Raw genomic sequence first — 23,888 nt, 5'->3', positions numbered from 1 at the left:
GGTACCCAGCCACAGTGGCCTAAAAGGCAACGAGACAGCCGACAGAGTCGTCAAACAGGGGCACGACGACGGCGACGAGCTCACCGTTCCACCCCTCGCTGATAATATAAGGAGCATCATATGGAAACTAAGTGAGCAACGGTTTGCAGAGACGTGGTTTGATGAAGACACGAAGCGGTCATTCCTCTACGCAATAGACCCAGCCTTACAGTTCCGTGTGAATGTGGAGCTGTCACGAAATGTTGAAGAAGAGGTTCGCTGTTGAAATACAAAGCATGTTGTCTTTGTGGCACCTGACGTGTTGTTTAGCATGCTCAGACTCCCTGAAGAAAGGCACCACTTTATTGAGATTGATGAGGAGAGCGGGCTTATCCACTTTGATATCTGAGGTAATACTTGAGGCTGCCGTGTGTGGGTAATTTGTGGGATATTGGTTTACATAAATGACTTCACTACTTCCACCATATCCGTGAAAGCAGTTTCGTTGTCTTTTGGACGGCTGCGACCAATCTGCAAAAGAGGCATTTAATAAAAAATTATATGGCTGCATATACTAAAAGTGGCGTATAAAATGCGGGATACAATACACTTTAGGAAGTCGCCTTATCACGCCTTCACCAAAAAGCCCCAGAATGACAAATGAATGTGCTCTTCTCCGCAAATTCGACAAATGACGTGGGCCAGCACTTAATTAGAGTAAAAAAGGGCACGGCAGCATGAGTATTGCACCATGCAAAACTCTATTCAGACTACTCTAAGGCAAAAGGCATCTCAATATTACCTAGAAAGTACGTCGAGCGCCCAGAACGTAGGTCAAACGCTAAACTACCTTTAGAGGAGCCATGAAGACAAAATACAAGTTGGCTTTATTATAAAGACTGCTTAGTCCCGATAACAATGATACCAATATCATCGCAATCTTCGAACAAATAACGGAGATATTAAAGAAAACGCGTGAAACAGTCGCGACCCCCTAGCCAATTTCCCGCAACTTTTCTGTGACGTCACGGAACCTTGTTTGTGCGATTGGCGGCCGCCTAACTGACCTGTCGTGACGACACATGGCTGGACGTCTGTAATGGGGCCTCTAGTTCCATTTGACCGCATCACTTGAATGCTAACGTACAGTTAACGCACTGGAAATTATGTTTTATTGTTGGCCCGTATGACGTCATTCTTGCTCATAACACGTCACTGTGGCGCAAACTTTGAAAGGTTTTAAATACTTCTTGCTTTTTTTCGTTAAAAAACATCTTTTGGGCCTGTAATCGAGCTGAGTGAGATACTGAATCATAGTTCTTTCAAATTACACGAAGTTGTATTTTCCCTTCATTGCTCCTTTAAGGGCCCTCCGTTAACGATCACTTGAAACAATTCATATGTACATACCCGGAAAGTAACCAAGATGGTTTCGAATAATGTCATACCCGACATGTTATAAGAAAAGTTCCTTGAAGCGATGCTTTCCTTGGACAACAAGGGAATCATTGTTGTTAAAGTAAACCGTGCAGCGCCCTGAATTCAAAGTCAGAGGCTTCTTTGTTGCGTGTAGAACTCCCGTACCGGATGGCTACTTGTCCACCACTCTCCCGAAGGAGCAGGAGCGCTTGAAGTGTGATTGGGCGCGCGCTAAAATGGGACAAACTCAAGCGGGGACCGGCGGAGAAGAACGAAGACACCCCAGCCTAAGGCGGCCTTCGAATTTCCACGTTCCTTTGTGCACCTAAATGTTGCCTACACGGATGTGCGCTCCTTCTAGAATGAAGACATATACAGCTGGAACAAACCATCTGTTTTGGATCAGGGAGATGCGCGAAAAACAAAACCAGTGGGACAGGTGTCAAGCCACGAAGGTGATGACGATCATCGATGATTGCTATTCGTATCCCCGTTGCAGAGGAGTGAGGACGTACCACCTTACAAAAAAGACTACTATACCTAAGTTTTATACTCTTGGTTTATTATTAGCGCTGCTTAGCGCAGGCATAAAAATCTTATGAGGCTCAAAATACTATTTTTTCTCTCGCAGGTAGTACCTGTCCTAGCCAATAATCCCCTGTGGTTTCCGTCCACCAGCATTCTAATCTTTTCGTCGCATCAAAAACTGTGAAGTTAACTCCCTCTGCGCTAGCCTTAAATCTTGGGGCTTCTGGAATACCCGTCGCGGTGGCTGAGTGGCTAAGGCATTGTGCTGCTGAGCACGAGGTCGCGGGTTCGATTCCTGGTCGCGGTGGCCGATTTTATGATGGAGGTAAAAAGCAAAATGCCCGTGTGTATGAGATTTCGGCGCACGTAAAGATCCCTAGCTGGTGAAAATTAATACGGAGCCGTCCACTACGGCGCGCTTCATCGCCGGCGTGGCTTCGGCGCACTAAACCCCACAATCAATCAATCAGGGCTTGTGGAAGCCGAATATTTACTCCAGTAGATTTGGATGGATACCCTCGCATTCTAACACTATGTGCCGCATGATTTCTGTTTCTTTTTCATAGACAACGCATACCCCATCATTTTGTGAATACTCCTCGACAAAGCTCTTAGTTCGTAAGCAAGCTGCTCCAGCTTCAAAAAGCAAAGCACTGTCCTTAGAAGTACCATGGAAAATTTCCTTTCTGAAGTCCAATTTCTCAGCCCCGGGCAATTCTAATGACGCTTTAGCTGTCATTTATAAGTTTTTATCTGCCTTACCTCTTTTTTGGTTACCTTGGTTTTTTTTTGGATTCTCCACTGTTCTTTCCGTATTTCATCGTTAGACTTCCAGTCTTCCTTAACCACTGCCTGTCCAGGCTTTTCAAGTAGAGGTACCTAAAAACGGTAGCTGTCCACCTACGTTAATTCATTGCTCCCAACCTCCTTTCAAACTTCTAGTCTTCCTTAACCACTGCGTGTCTAGGCTTTTCAAGTAGAGGTACCTAAAGCGGAGCTGTCCACCTACGGTAATTCATTGCTCCCAACCACCTGTCAAAACATATTTTACTCTGCGCTTCTCGAACTTCAAACGACGTCCACCCCATATCTCCCTGCACTGCTTCGTTAATGGTATTTCCATGCGCTCCTAAGCCTAAAAGGCCCACCGTTATCTGGTTCACTTCAAGGGCTGATAGAACGTCGGCTTTTAGACAGAGTAGAGCATTCGCAAACGTGAGACCGGGACCCATTACTCCTTTCCACATTCATTTCAATACCGCATATTTGTTACACCCCCTGTAAGGTCCACTTAGGAGATTAGCGGCCAGGCGCCCGGGCTGCGCGTGAGAACCCGCCACTCTGTCTGGGGGCTCAGCACTGTGGACTCTACGCCGCAGCCGTCTCCAATTCGTCACGGCGCGCACGGGAGATGGATTGCCTGGCCCACCGAATGCCACGGGGATGATCCCCCATTGAGAACGCAGACGGCGGAGCCGGGTTCCGAGAACCGTCGACGTGACGCGCGGAGGAGGTGGAACTACCTGCGTCGAAGCGCGCGCCGCGCGAGACACCATTGTTAACGCGCCCCGGCGCCACAGTGCACTGTGGCCGCTTTTCGCTCTCACCCCGCGGGGTTGCGAGCACTTGCTCGACCGCGGGCGTGCCGTTGACCCAAAGATGGCGGCGCCTCATTGAATATTCCTTAGCGCGCTGAGTGACAGCTGTCTACGTGAATTTGGGCACTTTGTTACGCGTGTACGAATGCTACAGGGGCGTTGCCTGGAGAGTGTGATCTCGAGGTGTTATAAGGCCGAACTTGGCCGTTTGAAATCGTTCTTGTCTGAGCGCTGACCTTCGCAGTTCCCGGCGGGACAAGGAGTCTCGACCGTAAAAGCTTGGTTTGGATTTTTGAGCTCCCTAGGGTAGAAATTAAGATCGCGTCGGGAGTTTAGGGTACAGCGCCTTACCGGACAACTAGAGGGATCTTGCGGCGAGGCAGTCTCGGCCGTCGTTTTTTGAACGGTTTGTGTACGCTCCGAGGGTAGGAGAATTACACGAAGTTGAGAAGCTCAAGTGATTTGTGCGCACTTGGAGCTAGCGTCTAGCTGAAGTTTGAAGTTTTTCTTTTCATTACTCATGTATTCAGTTTCCCTACTGTAAATAGCTGTATATAAACTCTTCGTTTCACTTAATCAACCCCAACGCCTCGAGTTCGTCAATTCGACCGCCGTCTCCAAGAACTTCAACACCAACCCCCTGCCAGCCTCCTGCCTCCGATTGGGTTCCTGATCGACACCGGACTTCGGGAAAACGAACCAAAACCATCTTTACTCCCCCCCAGACCTCTATGCTTTATTATAGCTTCGTTTCGCTTTTTTTTACCCTTGAGTTGCTCCTCGGCAGTTCTTAAGTAGTTATCCCGTTAGTTTATATACACTCCCAAGTATTTATATTCCTTCACTCTGGGTAATTCACCATGCTGGATAGACACAGCGTCAGGTGTAGTGTCACTCAAAACCAATAAACCTATTGGGAAAAGGAACGTCTAGGCCTCTCGCGGCAAAAAGCTCTATGGTCAGGTGTATGTGACAGACTTGGCGAGCCATACAGGACAGGAGAAAAGCCTCGAGGATCGACGTTCCGAGCAGCGGCGGGAACGCCACCATCGCCGTGCTTCGGCAACAGGGCAATGAGGAAACAAGAGCGCGCCCGTGCCCACTGTAACCTTTCCGGAGGGACTCCTTTGGGGCGGAGGGAAGCAGAATTGGGCCGAGACGCCGAGTGGAAGCGTAAGCGCCACGCCCATCTCCCGGGAAGGGAGGAGCAGCGGATCGCGACGCCAAGCACAAGAGAGAGAGTCGAGACGGCGACGATGCTGCAGCAGCCAGAAAAATCACCTAAAATAATTTATATATATATCTTCGTACTGCCGTGCCGTCGTGTCGCTGCAGAGGTTCCTTGGTGCCCACTTGTTAAGCTCGCGCACCTCACTTAATTAAGGCCGCCCGGTAAGTAGGTTGTCGTTCCTTGGGTATATCATGTTCAACTTTATGGTGTTTGCTTTCACGCTGACCGGACTGACTTTGGCGAGAGGAACACGAAGAGAAACCACGCAACCTTCTTCGTGTTTGCCGCGCTATTGTCTTCACCGGGTAAGCGCGGCCGGAGGGTACTCATACAAAGGCGTCGGTCACCCTAAAATAGTTGAATGCAACGTTAGCCTTCGATGTTAACAGATGGAAGCTTAGAGTCAGTGTAGGGGCCAAAGGAAGAAAAAGGGGACCAGATGTTTGCATTCGCTGCACGTCTGGCCCTGGCGCCTGTGTGGCTAGGATGTGTCAATGGGTAGGCGACCAGACTTTAATATGTACTCGACGTGTTTACAAAGGAAATGAATATTACCGGTGTGGGGCACAATTATAGGCGCGCAGGGTATGGACAATACATTAGGACGAGCTATCCGACAACCGATGGACGGTGCTAGGTTTGCTTTTTGTTGGGTGATTTTCATGTGTGTTATATTTGTGTTCTGCGGAATACTTTCGAGTTTCCGTATGAGAATGGCAGGTGGGTCACGTGGCTATTTTGAACCCACCTAGGTTTTTTTTTATGGTTCCCAATCACTGGCCTAGTATGGGCTAATGAATTAGCAATCATTACTCTCAAATTGTGACGTTCCTCTTGTGGGAGGGGTTTTAGTGGTAAAAATTTCACCATCTTCCCGCAGGGGAGCCCTGAGCAGTATGCGAAGCAGCCACGGGGTCGAGGAGAATGAGGGGAGTGGAGCGCGCGCGCGTGTCATTTATACCGCGGAGCTACAGTGCCGCCCCCAACGGAGTATGCAGCGGGTACCGTCGCGCCTCTAACCCTAAGCTGCTTCGCATTATCGCGCGCGGAGCAGCAGGTGTTGCTATTGGTTGTGCAATCCCGGAGAGGAGATGAGCTTTTGAGAGGAGAGGAGGATTGCCGGAGAGGAGAGGAGCGTCACAGAGGAGAGGAGTAATGCCGGAGAGGAGAGCAGATGAGAGAAGGAAAGAAGAGGAGGGATAGAAGGATGCGAATGCGCAGTGGGGGTTTGGACGCCGCACAACGGCAGCAACACAACGGCAGAGAAAACAGGCGCGACATTAAGCTGCTCCGCATCTAAAACCGAGGAGTTTGTTGTTTTGAGGGGAAGTAGAAGAGAGGAAATAGAGGGGAGCTCCACTGGATACGGGCCTCGCCCGACCTCCTCTATGCGATTATGATACATGAGATTTGTAAATACGTAATGTAAATAAATGTACACATTTGAGCATCTTGCTTCTTGGAGTAGACTGCCATCTGCTACGTGCCGTCCAAAACGAGCCAGGCAGTCGTTGTTTCCTCAATCGCCATTTAGATCATCGGCTTCAGCCAACCGATCCTATTTTAACTGGTGCCGTGACCACGATCGGTCGACATGAATTCCGGCGGATGACGAGGAGGTTGCTCCCAGGCTGGGGAGACATCTTCGCGAGAGGCGCAAGGAGGCAGACGCTCCTGGCTGCAGCGGTGACACCTAGCCAGAGTCTGGGGTGACATCGTGGTGAGAGACACCGGGGAGAAGAAGCTCGAGACTGCAGCGGCGAGGACTACCTCGACAATGGTGGAGAGCTGCATTCTCTACGGCAGCACCCGGCGTCAGTGACGGCTGGCGTTCGAGAGTCCGAGGCGAAGTTCGGAGGCTGGGGCATTATCTTGGTGAGAGGCGCTAGGGTGCGGACGCTCCAAACGGGCGAGACGACTTCGGGACAGGGAGAGAGCTGAGCTATCTGCGGCAGCACACGGATCTATCGGCGGTGGGCGTTCGGGTGCCCGACTGAACGCGAGTCTTCAGCGAGGCGACAACGAGGACTGCCTGAAAGCGCATCCTCAAATGGACCGACAGTTTGGTGCGAGGCTCCGGGAGCAGTGCTCCAAACCAAGCGTCGAGAGCGGCGCAGCGGCCTCCCCCAAACAGCATGCGGACAGCGTTGGTGAAGTGAGTACCCTTTACCCTTCTCCTGGTCGCGGCCACTGCTGTCGAGGTTATTGCATGGGAGTCGCGGTACGCTAACTCAGGGTAGCTTTTACTGAGTTGGGTTGGCGTAAGGATTTCACAATGGCGGAGCTCCTGTTGCCCGAAGAGATAGAAAAGCGAATGGGTGCAACCGTCGCAGTGATTGAGAAGCTCGAGCCGAAGATTGCGCAGGCGACACGGGATCTGGTTCAGCGGCTCGCGAGGGAGGCGCAGCAAGCCAATATTGCGTTAGTTGCTGCGCTACTGCCCTGATAGCCAAGGTTGCTTCGAGGTTGCTCCCTATGTAGAAACGCCTGCCCTAAACGAGGGTCGATCGCCAGCAGGCTGCGCCCCACTAGAGAGTGCATGCGATCACGGGCCGGAGTAGAGGGACGCAGTTAAAGGCGAGTCCGTAGCGCATGTTGTAGAACCCGAACCTGATATGGGCGCACCGAGGGACGGTCTGTTCGTGCCTCTCGGCGAACTTGAGCTGAACCACGCACCCCGAGTGGCGAGAGGGAAGCATCGTCTAGCGATGTACTGGGTGAGAGCGCGCACGAGCTTCCGTCAGGCGCATCCGAGTCTAACGACGAAGCAAGCGGCAGGGCTGCGGGGCATTGCGGTTCGGAGTTAGCCGCATGTAAGCGTATCAGGGGAGCCGGGGGCACAATAGGCGCTGTTGCGAGGTTCTTTTCCCGTTAGTGATCCACCGACAGCAAAAGGGACGGAGTTGAGAGTGCGCCAAGGTGATGCATCTGGCTGCATAAGAAGTGCAGCCCTACTGCGTGCAGACGCGTGGAGGAAAGCCGGCGGTAATTTCGCTGATGGCAAGTTGGAAGTAGCTCTTCCGGCCTAGAACGGCCAACGTCATCTTGGGGCAGGGCCGAGGGCGAGTTCCCGTGGTGTGGGCGTTCTGGGCAACCCAGGGCTTGTTAAAATCCAAGCTCTGGCTTGTCAGCACCGAACGCTTTAGCTTTTATTCGTTAGTCTCTCCCTCTGCTCTCATCGGCTTAAAACGTCACTGCTAAGGTGGGCAGCCCATTTGGGTTGTACCCTCCGCGGTGGTTCACTAGGTAACGCGTTGATCTGTTGAGCACGAGGACGCGGGTTCGATCCCCTGCGGCGGCGGCCGCTTTTCTGGTGGAGGCGAAAAGCCAAAACTCACGTGTTTGCGAGACTTTGGAGGCACGTTAGAGATATCCAGGTGGCCAAAATTAATCTGGAGACCTCCACTACGGCGCACCTCATCACTCTCGTTGCGTCGGCACGTTAAACACTACAATCAATCAATAAACCATTTCGGTTGTGTTGCGCTCATTTCCACTGTGGTGCTCGGGGTGAGTTGGAGGATAGAGGGAAGCGTGTGCAGTGTTCGCGCGTGAGACAGTGCCGTGAATGCTTGGTCTGGGCACCGACGTTAACTGTATGTGAGCCGCAACTGGGAGGAACACACTTTTTTGTGCGTTATTAAACAACATTCCAGCACTTGCACGAAGAGTTGATGGGGACTTTCTTCAACGTTTTTTTTATTGCTACAGAAGTAGCCGCATTTTTATGTCTGCGTGTATTTGTGTCTTTTTCTCTTGTTAGAGTGAAAGAATCATGCATGCGTTTTTAGCTGCATTATGATTACTAATATTACTTCAGTTGTCCGTTTCATTTGAGTGTTTGTAACCTGTGTGGGGCTGGCGGTCTTTGATTGTTAAGGGGAAGTGTCACGGTGTGTGCTAGATATAACGCGAGATCGCTTTTGTGTATCAAGTGTTTGACAGTTTTGCCCTTTTTGGAAGTTGTTGAGGAGATTGTTGTTGTTGTTTTACTTACCAATGAGTGTCCTCTGAGACAGTTTGAATGTTGAATTCTGCGTGCTGTTGCGTCTTAGGATACCGTAGCCTTGAGGTTTGCGCATGCTGGCAATATTAGGTATTCTAGTGGGATTGATTGTCATTCCTTCGTGTATTGTATTTTTATAACCCACAGCCAGAGTTTATCTTGTATGTAAGGCTAGTGCACGGACAACATTCTTGTTGGAGAGGTGTTAAGTTCGCGCACCTTACTTATTTCCGCCAGTAACTAGATGGTCGTTCCCTGGGTATATTATGTTCACCCTTAGGGTGTTTGCTTTCACGCCAGCCGAGCTTGCTGGGCGCAAGGGACGTGAGGAGAAACGACGAATTCTTTCTTTTGTTCGCCGCGTTATTGTGTTCACTGAACGAGCAGGCCCGGAGGGGAGTTATACCAATGTGTCGGTCACCCCAACATAGTTGAAAGCGAGGTTAGCTTTCGATGGAAGTGGATGAGAGCTGAGAGTTAGTCAAGGAGTCAAAGGTAGGGAAACGGCACCAGATGTTCTGTCTACCATGGTTACAGTGCTCAAAGCTACTGGTCGAAGTTTGCATTCGCCCCACGTCTGGCCATGGCGCCTGTGTGGCTGGGATGTGTCAATGGGTAGGCGACCAGGCTCCATTAGGCGCTCGACGTGTTTACAAAGAAAGTGAATTTTGGTGGTGCGGGGCAGAGTTATAGGCGCGCAAGGTACGGACAATACATTAAGACGAGCCGCCAGACAACCGATGGCCGGCGCTAGGTTTGCTTTTAGTTAGGGGTTCCCATGTCTGTTATATTTGTGTTTTGTGGAATACCTCCTGGTTTTTGTATGAGTGTGACAGGTTGGTCGCATGACTATTTTGAGCCCACCTAGCTTTGTTTGTCACGGTGGTCAATCAGTGGCCTAGTGTGGGCTAATCAAAGCCATCCTTACTCTCTTAGTTGTGACGTTGCTGTTGTAGGCAGGGTTTTCGTGGTAAAACCGAGGAGTTTGATGTTTTGAGGGCAGGAGGAAAAGAGAAGAGAGAGGGGATCTCCGCTGTATGCGGGCCTCGCAAGACCTTTTGTATGCGGTCACGATCCAGGCGAGTTTGAAATACGTAGTGTAAATAAAGTGTACATATTGTACATCTTCCTTCTTGGAGTAGACCGTCGTCGGCTACTTATCGTCGACCACGAGTCATCCAGTCGTCGTTGCAGCGATCATTGCTTCGATCATCGACTACGGCCGCCCCATCCTCCTATTTTAACTGGTGGAATATGTTTGTGGTATAACGAGTATCGTTGTGAACGTGTATGAGCATTGTGTTACATTGGTGGCACCTCGGATGTTTTTCCTCGAGTCGAGTGTGGAATACGCAGCTGATATTTTGCGAATAGGTATTTATAGATTTCGGTATTTTATTTTTGTGTTATGATAATGGTGGCTCTTGTTAGGTGTTTTCTCATAGTTGTTACGTGAGTCGTTCTGCCTAGTCAGAAAAGTTAGATAAAAGTTCCAAAAAATTGCCTGCGACACTTGATTGATTAGAGATGGTGATTTATTGTTTTCATCAGGGAAAATGAATGAATTTAGAAATAGAAGTTGTATTCTATGTCGCGGGGTTAAACATATTGACGAATAGACCTGCAGTAACCAAGAATGAACATGCCGCGAGGGCCACCTTCAGCGTATCTAGAGAAACTAGAACAACTAGAAGAATATAACTACCTTGGTGAGGTGGTCAGTGCTGAAAAATTACCGATAAGAGAGCTATCTCTACAACAGAAAAACCTATTCAACTAACGCATTGTGCTGGTGAAAACATACGGAACCAAACTTGGCGCCTCATTCACAAGGAAAACGTGTTTAACTCGGCTTAACAGACCATGGAACTACGAACGGAAGGAATAACCCTTAGGGACAGAAAACGAGCTTCCTGGATGAGAGAACGAACTCGAATAGTTAGAATATTTCAAATAAAAACAAGAAAGGAATTTGGGCTGGCCATAAACCGAAACGATGTGACAAGCAGAGGACCACCACAGTAACACAGTGCATACTGAGAGGCGAGTGTACAGGAAGGGTTGAACCAATAAACCAATGGAGGTACCAAATGAGGAAGATCGAGGGCAAAGAATGGTTCGAGCAGCGCAGTGCAGGAGCGGTTTCAGAGCAATGGGAGAGGCCTTCCTCCTGCAGCCGACAAAACAGGGTACCGATGATGATGATTTCATTTTATTCAGTATTTCTGTAATATTGGTTTTAAAATATACGAACATGAAAGTGCCAAGTACGGCAAATCATATTGAATTAGCCGAACAGTCGAAACTGATTAACAGAAGTAAAACAAACGAATTACGTTTATATAACTTGGAAGTAATTAAAGAAACGCTGCAAATAGGGGGACACTTCAATGGAACCAAGAGAAAGCTAGGCATCGGTAAGGACAGGATGTAAACACTTAGAGACGAACAGGGTAATATTACGCGCAACTTCGACGAGATAATGAAGGTATCACAGTTATTCAATACCACTCTGTATGCCAGCGACATTGGACGATGGGTAACTACTGAGAGTACAAGTTTAACTTGCGAATCCCCCTACGTATCTACAGAGGAAGCACACAAGGCTCTCAAAGGCATGAAGAGAGTAAAGAGTGCAGGGGAAGACGACATAACCATAAATCTTCTAAGGTAGGGAGGAGATATTGTAATGTAAAAGTTTGCTGTACTATTTTCGGAATGTTTGAAGACACAAAAATTGACCATTGCCTGAAAAACGCAAGCATTCTTCTGATTCATAAAGACGGAGATCAAAAGGACATCAACAATTGCATGCCGATCAGCTTACTCTCGGTTGTATACAAGCTTCTTTATCAAAGATATATAGTTCACCACATAGGTTATGGCCAGGATTACCAAACACTCAGAGAGCAGGCTGAGTTTAAGAAAGCGTACTCATTCATGGATCATATTTATGTTGTCAATAAAGTAATAGGAAAATCCGCACAGTACACTAAACCTTTTCCCATGACATTTGTAGATTGTGAGAAAGCATTTGATTCTGTGCTCACCGCAGCCGGTTTAGAAGCACTAAAAGAATAGCAAATATAGAAAATCTCTGTAAGGTGTCTACAAGACATATATAACTGACGCTTGGGAACGATAACCCTCCACTAGCACAGCAACAAATTCTAGATCTCAACGGGAGGAAGGCAGGGAGACACCATCTCGCCAAAAGTTTTTCAGCATGTCTGGAGAGGCTATTTAGAAAGCGTGAGGGGGAAAATACGAATAAATATAAACAGGGAATATTTGAGCCATTTAAGGTCGGCGGAAGCCATGGTATTGCTGGGTGAGACTGCCGAACACATGCAAACAATGCTTGAGAAACAATATTTAGAAAGCGCCACGGAGCTAAAAGTAGGAATAAATCTGAAATTATGACAAATATTCATTCTAAAAACGTCCTCTACAGCTTTGAAAACGAAACCCTAGAAGAAAAAAAAGGAATAAAACTACCACAGGGAGATGGTTATGGCTGACTCCAACTGGCAAAGGTAAGCTGGGGAGCACTCGGCAAGCACTCCAAATAGTGAAAAGTTAGAGACCTCTGTCACTTAAAAGAAAAGATTAGCAGTGGCTTAGCTCGGCTATGCCAGTGTATTCGTAGCGTGAGCTACGATTCAGCTGGTTATTCTTAGGTGTACTGGTTGTCAAGGATTAGCGGGTTATGCTTATAGCTGCTAAAACGATTTCCAATCCAATGTAATTCAATCCAATCCAGTCCAGTTCAATCCAATTCAATTCACTTCAATCCAATCCAATCTAGTCCAGTCCAGTCTATTCTAGTGCAGTCACTACTCCTCGAGCATGCGCACGACGGCTCTCTAGGAGCCACGCGAAACGGCTATCGAGCGTCTTTTTCGCAGCGTCAGACTTAGCTACTGCGCAACGGAGACGCACAGCTACCACGCACCGGCGGCAGTGCGTCTGCCGCGGCTACGACGTCACTCCTCTGCATTGCGCAGACCGGCGAATGTGCAGACCCAATTCTGTACACACCCGTACTTCAAATGGATTGGATTTCGATCCAACTCAACTCAATCCAAGCCAATCCAATCCTATTCGATCTGACCCGATCTGATCCAAACCAATCCAATGCTCCTCGCGCTTGCGCAGAACGGCCCTTCACAGCCCACGCGAAACTTCTCCACCTCGGGCAGTGTAGCTTGCGCTAGAAAAATCTACAACCAGTCCATACTGCCGATTATGGCATATGCAGCTGAAACTTGGCGCCTTAATAAACAACTAGGAAGCAAACTAGGTCGGCTCTACGGGACATGACACGAATATTGTTAGGAGTAACACTGAGGGACAGGAAACGAGCTACCTGGATCACAGAACAACCTTAACTAGCAGATATCATAGCCCGAGAAAAGAAAATTAATGGACTTGGGGTGGCCATAAAATGAGGCGAACCGACAACCGGTAGATAATTAGGGTAACAGAGTGGATACCAAGAGATGAATATTGAAGACGGGTAATACATAATCCTATGTAAGGATGAAATAAGGAAATTCGGGGGTCAACTGTAGACTGGAGCAGCGCATGACAGGACCAGTTGGAGGCCAATGGGAGAGGCCTTCGTCCTGCAGTGGACCTGGTAAGCCGGTGATAATGGTGATGATGGTGATGGTTATGGTGAGGATAGTGTTCATTTTCAAATTGCACTCAACTAGTCCTCCCCACCAAGAGATTGTCATGAACCATTGTGTTACTTCCGCAAATTATCGATTTTGTGGAAATGCAAGTCGTAACCACGTTGTTCATTTTCACTTTTTTGGAGCGCAGCTGGTAACCCCCCACTTCGGTCGTCTCACTTCGTCTCTCGCCATCGGCTTCATGAAAATTGAGAAAACGAATCGGACAAAATGTTAGAGACAGCACAAAAGTGCCAGAAGGAATAATGGCGAAAATGTGAAGGGAGGGCAGCATGCGGAGGCTGCACGCGCATGTATCGCAGTAGCGACGTGCTATGCAATGACTCCAGAGTAGCACGCAGCGGAGCGTCCTCCGTGACCGCGCGATCACTGAGACGAAGGGAGTGCTTCGCGAGCCGGGGCTCAGTGTCGCCGATGGAGCAGCCATGCAGCGCGGGTTCATATAGAGGCGGACAGACGAATTACGGCTGAATTTGTGTTATGGCTGAACGACGCGATACGGTGGAAGAAAGACTGTTTCAGTATGGGTATATGCGTACTACTGCGGAAAGTGCCATACGGCTGCGTATGCATTGAAAATTAGATAACTGGGTAGTGATGATTTAGGATGTTGGTTTACTACACGCTTATGTATTCCAAATATATGAGTTTTCGAAATCATTTAACACATTCGTTTCTCTTAACTAAAATAACTAATTAATACTCACCACACTACGGTGGTTGTGTATATAAGGAATTAGGCTACGCAACACGAACTCGTTCATGTTTACAAAGGCAGAAGAATACTAGAGCGAAAGACTGGGACGCCACCCACAAATACAATTTTATTGAACCAGAAGAGACATATATACGCAGATTTGGAACATATCACACAATAAAACTGGGCCATGCGCCACACGTGTTTGCTGAGTATATATTTCACTTGGAAGTACCCCGAAGAACGCCTGGCTGACCCATTTTCACCGTCGTTTTTTGATTGTGTGGTCTTCCATTATTTTCCTCCTTTGTTGGTTTCTATTTTTGTACATGCATGTGATTACATGGCACCTTGCCGCACTTCCACGCTCATCACAGTGAGATGCCAACTGTGAGACCATAGTCATTTGTTTTTGATGGGCCGTTCGTGTTGTACTATATATTCACACATCTTCTGCTCTGTCCGATGTAGCTCGATCGACATGAAAGCCTAATATCATATAATGCTCGTTGCACATCTAACATGCTGGGACCGGTGTTTTGAGGTACAGCCTCTGTTTTGCCTTTCTCCCTGTTTCAGCATTCTTTATTGGTCCCGCATTACCTTCCCAACTTTCTTGGTGCCTTAAATACCACGCTCACGCAATATCTCGCCGCGACATTCTTCAGCCCGTGCAAAAGCCTGTGCGCATTCAAAATGGATATGTTCCCGCGTCCCCATTTCCTTTTGTTTTTGCTGTTCCTGGTTTTGCTGTTCCGGGTTGCCTAGGACAAATCAAACGCACCATCTGCTCTGTAAGGTTATCAAACGTGACATTCTGCCATGATTTGGTCATTGCTTCTTTTACAGACCACAGTGGTATGCAGTCTTTGAATACTCTGAATATTTTTGAATAGCCAGGTTTCCAATTCCGCGATTTCTTGTTGGTGCTAGTTTGGTAGCACCAGTCCACATGGTGCGGCTCCATCCCTAGACACACTAGAAATTCTAGCTTTGTGTACTTAAGGCGTCTAACGGTTAAATGAAGAACGAGGCCCACACATCTCCAAACACCCCGTAATTTTCTCCACCTGATTCTTGAAATTGTGGTTTTCCACAAATACAACATATCGTCGACAAACCAACCAGCCCTTATAGCACACCATTAAAAAACGGGTCATCATTTGAGCACAAAGCTTTTGTTACACAAAGAGAGCATTACTTCCTGCAATGTCCGACATCCAAGCAGTGTAAGAGTTCGAAGGAGCAAACCCAGAGAAACCAAACAAATATTACAACCATTGTCACGCTGTCCGGGATCGGGTTTATTTTTTTAATCACGAAGGCCTTTGGATGATAGATATGCAGACGGAAATGGAAGTAGTGGAGATAGCCTCTGAAGCCAAGTCCTACATCGTGGACCCTGGTGAAAGCGTTGTGCCGCACAACCGCCCCGCAGAAAACTTCCATAGGCTCTCTACTTTCCGAGGAAGATGTAAGGGCGACCGGCGGGGCACTGCTGTCGGGCGTTTTCGGGAAGAGGTGGAACAACACCGCGTTAGAATGAATAGTGGTCTCTAGCTGGATGCGTCAGTCTGTTCACCCACACGTACACCAGTGAAAGTCGTGTTGAACACCAGCAACTATATCGACACAACCTCACGAAAATAGAAATTAACTGAACGACAATAGCAGAAACAAGAGCTCCTCAACGTCCCTTGTTGGTGCGTGTCCCTATCCGGTCAAGTGGTCTGTTAGTGCTCCCCAGGATAAGATGCTCCTAAGCTCAACACAGCTATTTCCATAAAAGAAGCAAGGAGCCTGCAGAAAAATGGTAGATGTCGATGCAAGTGCCGAGAGTGCAAGAGCTGGTCTTTACGCCGGCAAGATCACGGTCAAACCCAGATCACTTCACTATGTGATCCGCTTGCCCCCTACGTGAGCGGTGATGCGGAACTGCAGAGAAATCGGTGGCTGCCGTCTACAGCCGCGTCAGGAATGCTGTTGGGTGTCAGACGGCGCGAGTTTGGTGGCCGGCCGAGATTGCATACAGCTGGCTCAGCGCGTCAGCAGTACGAAGGAGGTCGCCAGCACCCTTCTGTTATTCAGGGCGTCTTGCGACAGCCCGCTCCACGTTCCTGCGATGGTAAAGATGCCGGTAACCATCTGCGCTTTTGGAGGTGTGGACAATGTCAGTAAGAGAGACGTGTTGCACGAGTGGAACTTCGAATAATGTACAAGTAAACGTCGTGTAGACGCATTAGAGATTGAGGACATGAGCTCTAACCAAATGGCCTAGAATGAAGCGCGGGCCGAACGACCGGTGAACTTCAATTACGTCCAACGGCTTTTTCCTGAATTACTAGCCCCCCAAACAGCTTAATGCATCAGCGTCCTCATCCGTGCCGACTAAAATAGAAAACTGCGAAGTCCGCAAGTTGCGCCGATCCACCACGGCAGCGAAAACAGATTTCGGGTGGGCATCACAAGTTAGCCTCCACTGTAATTAGCCCTTCTGGTGCTTTCGTCCATAAGATTGACGCCGAACAGAACTATCCGGTCTCGGAAGATATTCGGGCTTTTTCGTAGCTTGAAAGACTTGACTTCATCGAAACGAGCAGTTAACTTGGAGGAGGGAGTGAATAGGAAAATAAGAATTTTATGTCGTTGCTTGCATTGATCGAGAGTCGCTACGTGGTGCGTTTTTCTCGGAGGCCCTGAAGTGCCAGATGAAACCCGACGAGGCCGTAGGACGAAAGTGCATGCAGAAGCTAATATTTCGTGCTACGGCCTCGTCGGGTAGGGAAGCGGCATAGAATGTTGGGAAGTGGCATAAAAATGAAGGGAATAATGTAGGGAAGCGGCGTAGAAACGTTGTGCAGTAAAAGATAAATATATGAATTTACGCCGATATTTTTGCCTTACGTTGCACATGCAGCAAACCGATAATACATTTTAGAATTGCGTTTTCCAGCATACCCACGTTGTTGGACTTGCCAATGATGCAGCCGTGCATTCGAGCATAAAGGTTTAAGCCAAGAACGGTGGGTTGCAATGCATTTTCGATTATCACCAGCACAGGCTTACCTTTTTCTGTAGAATTCACATTGCGATCTGAGGATGCCACAACTTATAGCAAAAGCTTAGCTGTGGTAGCAACAGGCGTCTTTATGGTATAATGGATGTGTTATTAACCAGAGCTGAACAAGCCATGTGTGAAGAAAGCGCAATCTTAGGCGTATGGTCAATAGTTACTTTCCCTCGCAAAGTTTACATTAAGTTTTACCTGTTAGCACTGAAGCTATATGTGCGATTTTATTGAATATAAAATAAAGAGAGGCTTTTGTTTTTTTAGAGTTACCAACTAGTTAAACAAGCTTGGCATGTGGCGCACACGAGAACTTTTAATAGTAAAATATGACAAACCGTTCAAGCAAGCAATACCCCAAATCTTGCTCACCTTCTCAGCGATAGTCTGCACTTCGTCCGGAACCGGAATTTCCAGTTTTCTCAGAAATTTCACAACCCAGACTTGGCTGTTGTTCCAAATTTTGTGGTACTTTCCAGAAACCTTCATTTCCTTCATAACTTGTGAAATTCGATTCTCGCTGAGTTTGAAAGTGCCAACGACAACCTGCAATAGGAAAACATTTGTCAATTCTTGAGCGACATTCATAGTCTTAGAAGTATACGTGTGAGGAGACTCCATTTTCGCGCGAAGATTTACTTCCGCTTTCTTCCCCGCAAGAGGCATCTTGAGCACTGAAGGCTGCGGTTAGTCGCCAAAACACGGACACCAAACTCCTACATTCATGGTGTGGGCAACTGTCGCAAGGTGTTTTAGGGCAAAGCTTAGAAGGGTCCAACTTTGCGGCTGGGGCCTTTATCAAGCTCCGCCAATGGACAAGCTCCCTGCATTCTTGGCAAAGAACCCTGAGACCTTACTGGGTAATAAGGTAACTCCAGGTAATTCCAGTCCACACTGTACACCCGTCCCCTTCTTTGTACTATGGATCATAATATTCTCTATTCGCGTCCATATCATTGGTCCTTAAAAACGCCCGCACCACAGTAGTTATTTTGCAATACTTTCTGCCACATTATTATTAGGTTCGGATATGCTACGTTTTATACTAATACCTTATGTACATACAGATGCAACAACCACCAGCAAATATTTTCTGGCAGTTATGTATATCCAGAGTATTGTAGGCGTAAACTAAGAGTGATGGAAACTCACCTCAAATGGCAGCTTTTCAAAACACAGACAAAAGAATAATACAGTGAACGTTTCAGACAGACTGACATGCACGGCGTCAATCATTTGTCATGGTCGCAGGGCGTCATCTCAAAACTGGTCGTGCTCTAAGAAAAAGAAGCTGACCTTCTTGATGATAGGCGCAACTAGGGTGTGTTGAGGTACTCTACCATGACACTCAGGGGCCGAAATTGTTTGTTTAGGCAAAACTTTCCTTCCCGAGCCACAATAGTCTTAAGCTGCAATTTTTTTATGCGTTTCTAACTACGTGATAGGCACATTTTAAACAATAATATAGGGCGCTATACATCAATTTCAGACAACCATACTGTAACCAAAGCACGCAAAATATACCCCACCTGACACACAAAACAGTTTTTTGGCGCTCTTCTGCCTACTAGCTGTTACGCCAATAATCAAACACTATCATTGTAATCATCATCATCAACACCATCGTCATCATTACCGCCATCGTCATCATCATCATCAACAACAACACCAATTATACTTGCTGTTTCTAACGTTCATAGGAAACCCCGTGAGCAGTAACGTGAAACGACGCAATAATATGTGAATATATTGAAATCAACGTGCATTAATAGGGTAGAACCAATTCTAACAAATCTACTGATTGTTTAAACAAGGTGCACAATCGCTTTATAATTCAGAAAATAACGCTCGTTATGGGTGGGGGACACCTCGCAAAGAGCCTTTCCAATATATTCACCTTCCTGGCAGAGCTGACCCTGAGGAGCTCAAGAAAATTGTGTTGTTTTCCTTCGTTTGAGGAGAAATTAAATATCCAGTGGTAACGAGGAAAAAATTATATCTCTCTCCGGCAATGAAACTTGTTTATTACAATCCCCTAAATTCCAAATAATGTTGCGGGATAGTGATTTTTAACAGATCACTTGTGTAAATACAGGGGCGTAAAGTCTAAAGTAATTTCTTTTTCACAGTGCTTTGCACAGCTTCTTCAAGACTTAGTAATTTTTCAAACACGCAATAACTTAATAAATAAGCGTTGATAAGTGAGGAAAATCCATTTCTGTTCGCAGTTTATCCCGGCTCGAGAGCCGTTTAATTGTGGTGGTGCATGGTTCGTTACATGCGCCTGTTCTGAATCACCTATCAACCCTATTCATTACAGTGTTCTGTACTTTTGTTCTACCGCTCCTATACATCTCCTCTATAAAATAATCTCCCTTCCTGTTTATTCTAGGCTCCGCTTGTTTGCAAACAAATTATTTTCCTGGAAAATTATGATCTTAAAAATATTTACGTTCTGCTAACCGATGTAAGTGCTATTTGAGACGCCCAAACTTGCGAACCAAACCGTATTTCTCCCACCCACGCCTAGTTTGGAAATGCATCGTGTTATCACTTTCACGATGGAAGTGCCAACGTATGACCATTTTTTTCATAGTGCAGTTTCTTCCTTATCTGCAGGCTTTACACTACTGGAATTATAATACCACAAGAAAAAAAGCTATACCGCAGCCACGGTCGTTTCTACCCCCTTTCATTTATTGTCATGTCATTTTAACAAACTGATGCCTAGTCAAACTACGATCGTGTGGACAACCACAAACGATAAAGATCGAAATGAGGTTCGCAAATCCAACGCTACTCCTGGCAAGACGTAGCAAAATTTTCAATTGATAGACAGCGTCAGCGTTAGCTGTGTGTCATTTATGTAGTTCCAGTCAGTAATTATGCGCGTCCAAATCAATGTATTGTAACGTCTCGGCACTAAAGAAATGACATTAACCGTGGCAGATAAAGACCGATGTATTTGCACTTTTACAAGTCAGCGATAACGAACTACCTCACGCTAAGCGTACACCGAACGTCGTTAGTAGTTGGGATGAAAGCAATGTTTCACTTACTTTTTCGTTGTCACGTAACTCGTGACAGTATGAAAATTGGGTGTTGTAGAGCTGCTAAGCGGGAATGTGTACTGAGACTTCAAGATTGTGCTGAAGAACTTAACTTAGGGAAAGAGAGGGCAATAGCGGGCTTCGTAAAAATTTTATTGCTCCCACTGTTTCTTTCTCCGCATCTTCATGATTAAAAACAATAAGTATTTGTTGTTATTGAATTTGAAAGTAACGGAAGCAAATAAGGTCTGAGAAGGGTTTCATCGCTGGGAAGGGTATGATTATCTCGTTTATTTTTATATAATTTCTCAATATGCCGTCTACAAATTGTGGCCAAATACCTCACCTCGTCATCCAGAGGAGTTGCGTCGTCTACGATTTGCTTTCCTCTCAGCACGCCGTCCTCATCTCGGAAAGCGTCGCACCTGTACGAAGGTCCATCAAATATTTTAAGGTCTACTGACCAATGCATCAAACATCGCAGCCGGCTTGACGAGGTAAGTGAGGATAACCAAATCCGGCGGATTCTGGAAAATCCTAACTTTACTTCGCAGTCTCTGCTCTTGTTTCTGTATGCAGCTTCGGACTTAGCGCCAAAACACATGAGAGATAGTCCTTGTCTGTCCTGCAAAGAAGAATTTTCAGTGGTATATTTCGGGGTAATATAGTGATATTAAAACATTGGCACATATCCGATATACATTGCGTACACGCAACGTATATACGAGTTTAGCACTATATACAGCATGTAGGTATCATTAATACATAAATAGTACAGGCGCTCAATTTTTACGCATGTAATAAATAATGGTGGACAAGAGGCTGTGGCTTTAGCCATTAGAATATTTTGCAGCGATCTGAAAGCCTACTTTCTTAGTTTAAAGCTGATAAGCTGGCCTAGAAGAATGACGCTAAAAAATATTGCATTGTGCTTACCCGCCTTACCCGCCAAGAGCATAAAGTGTATGGTTATGTTAAGTGAAGCACCAAACACATTTTTTTTTCAAGTTCTACGAGCTGCGCATCACCGTGAACGCAGATGCCGAGAAACCGACCGTATACAACGAAGTGGACCACTACTCTTTCAGCAGTGGTCGTCCAGGAGTATATACCAAAGTGGGCCTCTTCCCAGTTCCAGATCTGAACTTTTCTTTGGCTGTTCCCTTGCTCTGGCGTTGACATGACTTCTGCGACAATTGTCTTTTTGAGGTATTCTTGATAGTAGCGATGCCTACTATAGCAGAAGTTGCTAAGCGACTTGGCCATTTTAACTGCGTGTTTAAAAGATAGATCGACGATGTTTTAAGCTTCTGCAATAAGTGAAGTGAGCGCTAGGCATAAGAGAATGCTGGAGGGAGACTTCGTCCGCTGGAGACAGCGGACGAAGACGTCGAAAAAGAAATCGCAAAATTTTGGCGTAGCATGACGACTTTGACTAACACCATAAAACTCTAATAAATAAAGTTGTCAACTTCGAGGAACAAAGAAGTCTGTTCCAAGGTCGGGTTTTAGTGTGAACCGCGAGTTCAGGGAAAACGAGATGGTCGGTGAGAGAAGCATCGACTACAACCTGGATGACGGAATTACAAACGGTGTGCCATGGCACAGTCTTTTCAGGATGGATTTTTGTTTGCTTAATGCCTAAGATGTCTAGATTCGTTTTCGTTCACGGATGTTGCAAGAGGCGTTTTTGTAGCAATCCACTAACATTTAGTGTGCCTCTTTTTAAGGAACGTATTCTTCAGATTTGCACAAAACAGGATAGTGTGAGCGCGATGCGTACCTGCGCGCTTAATGGCGCCGTAACACGTGCCCTAAAATCAAGTTAACACGGCCTGGATGGTTTCTGCGGAGTTGACAGCATCAGTGGCAATATCGGGTTTTGTTTATAGTTATACCATGGCTGGAGTTATGCATGTGGAATCTGACTTGTCTTAGTTTGCGGGTCCTCGCCGGTTGCATGCATGGTCGCGGGATGCCAGTCGTCCCCGTTGTTGGGACGACTGGCATCCCATCCCATTGGCCACAACCATCCGCTTCTCTGCGATTGTTCTGTGAAGGTGTTCCCTCGGCTGTGGATTTCCTGTGTTTCTTTTATGCGGAGAAAACGCCGACTCGATAAGGCCGAGATTTGCGCCTGTCGGCAATGCATACATACGACTGTAAGCGCTCAGAAAACACGAGAAAAGAATCCGAGCTGCCGTGGTGCCTTTCTCTTTCCTCTTGTCTTTTGTTAAATGTTTTTATTTTCTTTGATGCCGACTTCGTTCGAAACTCGCGACGCATTAATGCGTGTCCCTTCTGAGCAGAGTTGTGTTTGATGTTCCATTGGAGGAAACCTGGATTAAGTTCCTGCTGCAGATTCCTCAACGTCACTTCTGTACGTTATATGTTCGTTGGCTTCGTCACCACGCACTGACTGCGTGGCGATGGCATAAGAACCAATGCATTGCGCATCGCTGTGGCCAAACCTCCGAACGCGTGAGCAGCGTGACATATTGCATTACGTGCAAACATGACCTGTCACATGGCAAAGCAGACATTGCGCTGGCCTGCTCGGTGCAGCCTCGGGCTCCAACTTGCCTGCAAAACCAACGTGATAATGCAGACCGTCAATGCCACAGTGGTTTTCATTTTGAGAATAACAGCCTTTGGTATTCAAGATGTCGTAATCGTCTTGCACACACCACCGCTCTTTGATAACGTCGGTCGTCTTCCCGAGAACCACGAATGTGTTACGAAAATCCTTGTCTCCGATCACTCGCAGGAAGCAAACCAAACTTAAACCTCAATTTTTGCTTCTGTAGATCAATAAAGCGGTAGTCATGGCTCTTTCCATCCTGCTCGTAGGATCAGAGTCCCTTCAACGTTCACTCTTAGCTATTGAAGGTTATGGCCGTCGATGGGGTACTGGGCTCCTGGCGACGGCAGCAGGCAGGAGTCTACGCAGGGGGAGAATATCTCAATAACATTTGACGCAATAGAGTTCCTGGAGGTCCAGCTCTTCACGCGCAATACTCCTTATCATCGCCTGGAAGGCCACAACGCATAACAGCTTCCGGGTCCGAACGCGGGGTTGACAAACATAGTAGAGGAAGCGTTGCAGCAGCGCATCTTGCATGGTTTTTGCTGCCCTGGTGATGTTGGTTACGGTGAACGGATGATTATGCATAAATCTAGCAAGCAGCTTCTTAATGATACGCAACAATTGACGCCTTTTCTTTTCTTCGGGCATATTTGGGTTAGTCCGCGTAAATAACAGAAACATATCATCTAGAAATCTGGCAATCATCTACTCTGGCTTTTTCGCCTTCACCTGCATGGCAAGACTTGTCTTGATGTTTTTGCCACCACTGTTTGTGGCGAGCAGGAGCCGCCGCAATCCCTGTGAGCTGGTCATGCGAAATTCTTGGTTTTCGTTTTCAAACCATGCCTTTTCACCATCTCCAAGAGCGAATTACACATGACGAAGCTTCCAAAAATAATTCTACTGATTCAATGCGGCCACGTGGCCATAGATGCCAAGGCCATCCTCTGCGTCCACAAATCTGTAGCCGGAAAGTGTCTCGGGGTTCGCGGGACGTGAAGAACAAACGGCACAGCACATTCGGCC

General features: G+C 47.0%; 1 long non-coding RNA gene across 1 annotated transcript; it reads right to left on the bottom strand.

The window, feature by feature from the left end:
• Nucleotides 1-279: 279 nt before the first annotated feature.
• LOC144139443 (uncharacterized) lies at nt 280-20,895 on the bottom strand. Its single transcript, XR_013316209.1, has 3 exons — nt 20,622-20,895; nt 17,598-17,771; nt 280-510 (listed from the first exon to the last, which is right to left on the bottom strand). It is a non-coding gene; the product is annotated as an uncharacterized LOC144139443 (long non-coding RNA).
• Nucleotides 20,896-23,888: the final 2,993 nt, after the last annotated feature.

The sequence above is a fragment of the Haemaphysalis longicornis genome, unplaced genomic scaffold, assembly GCF_048455015.1.
Source record: "Haemaphysalis longicornis isolate Haplotype H1 unplaced genomic scaffold, Haemaphysalis longicornis Haplotype H1 scaffold_5, whole genome shotgun sequence".
In the NCBI taxonomy this organism is placed as follows: Eukaryota; Metazoa; Arthropoda; class Arachnida; order Ixodida; family Ixodidae; genus Haemaphysalis; species Haemaphysalis longicornis.
Note: the sequence above shows the minus strand (reverse complement) of the source record. Positions and strands in the feature narration are given on the sequence as shown.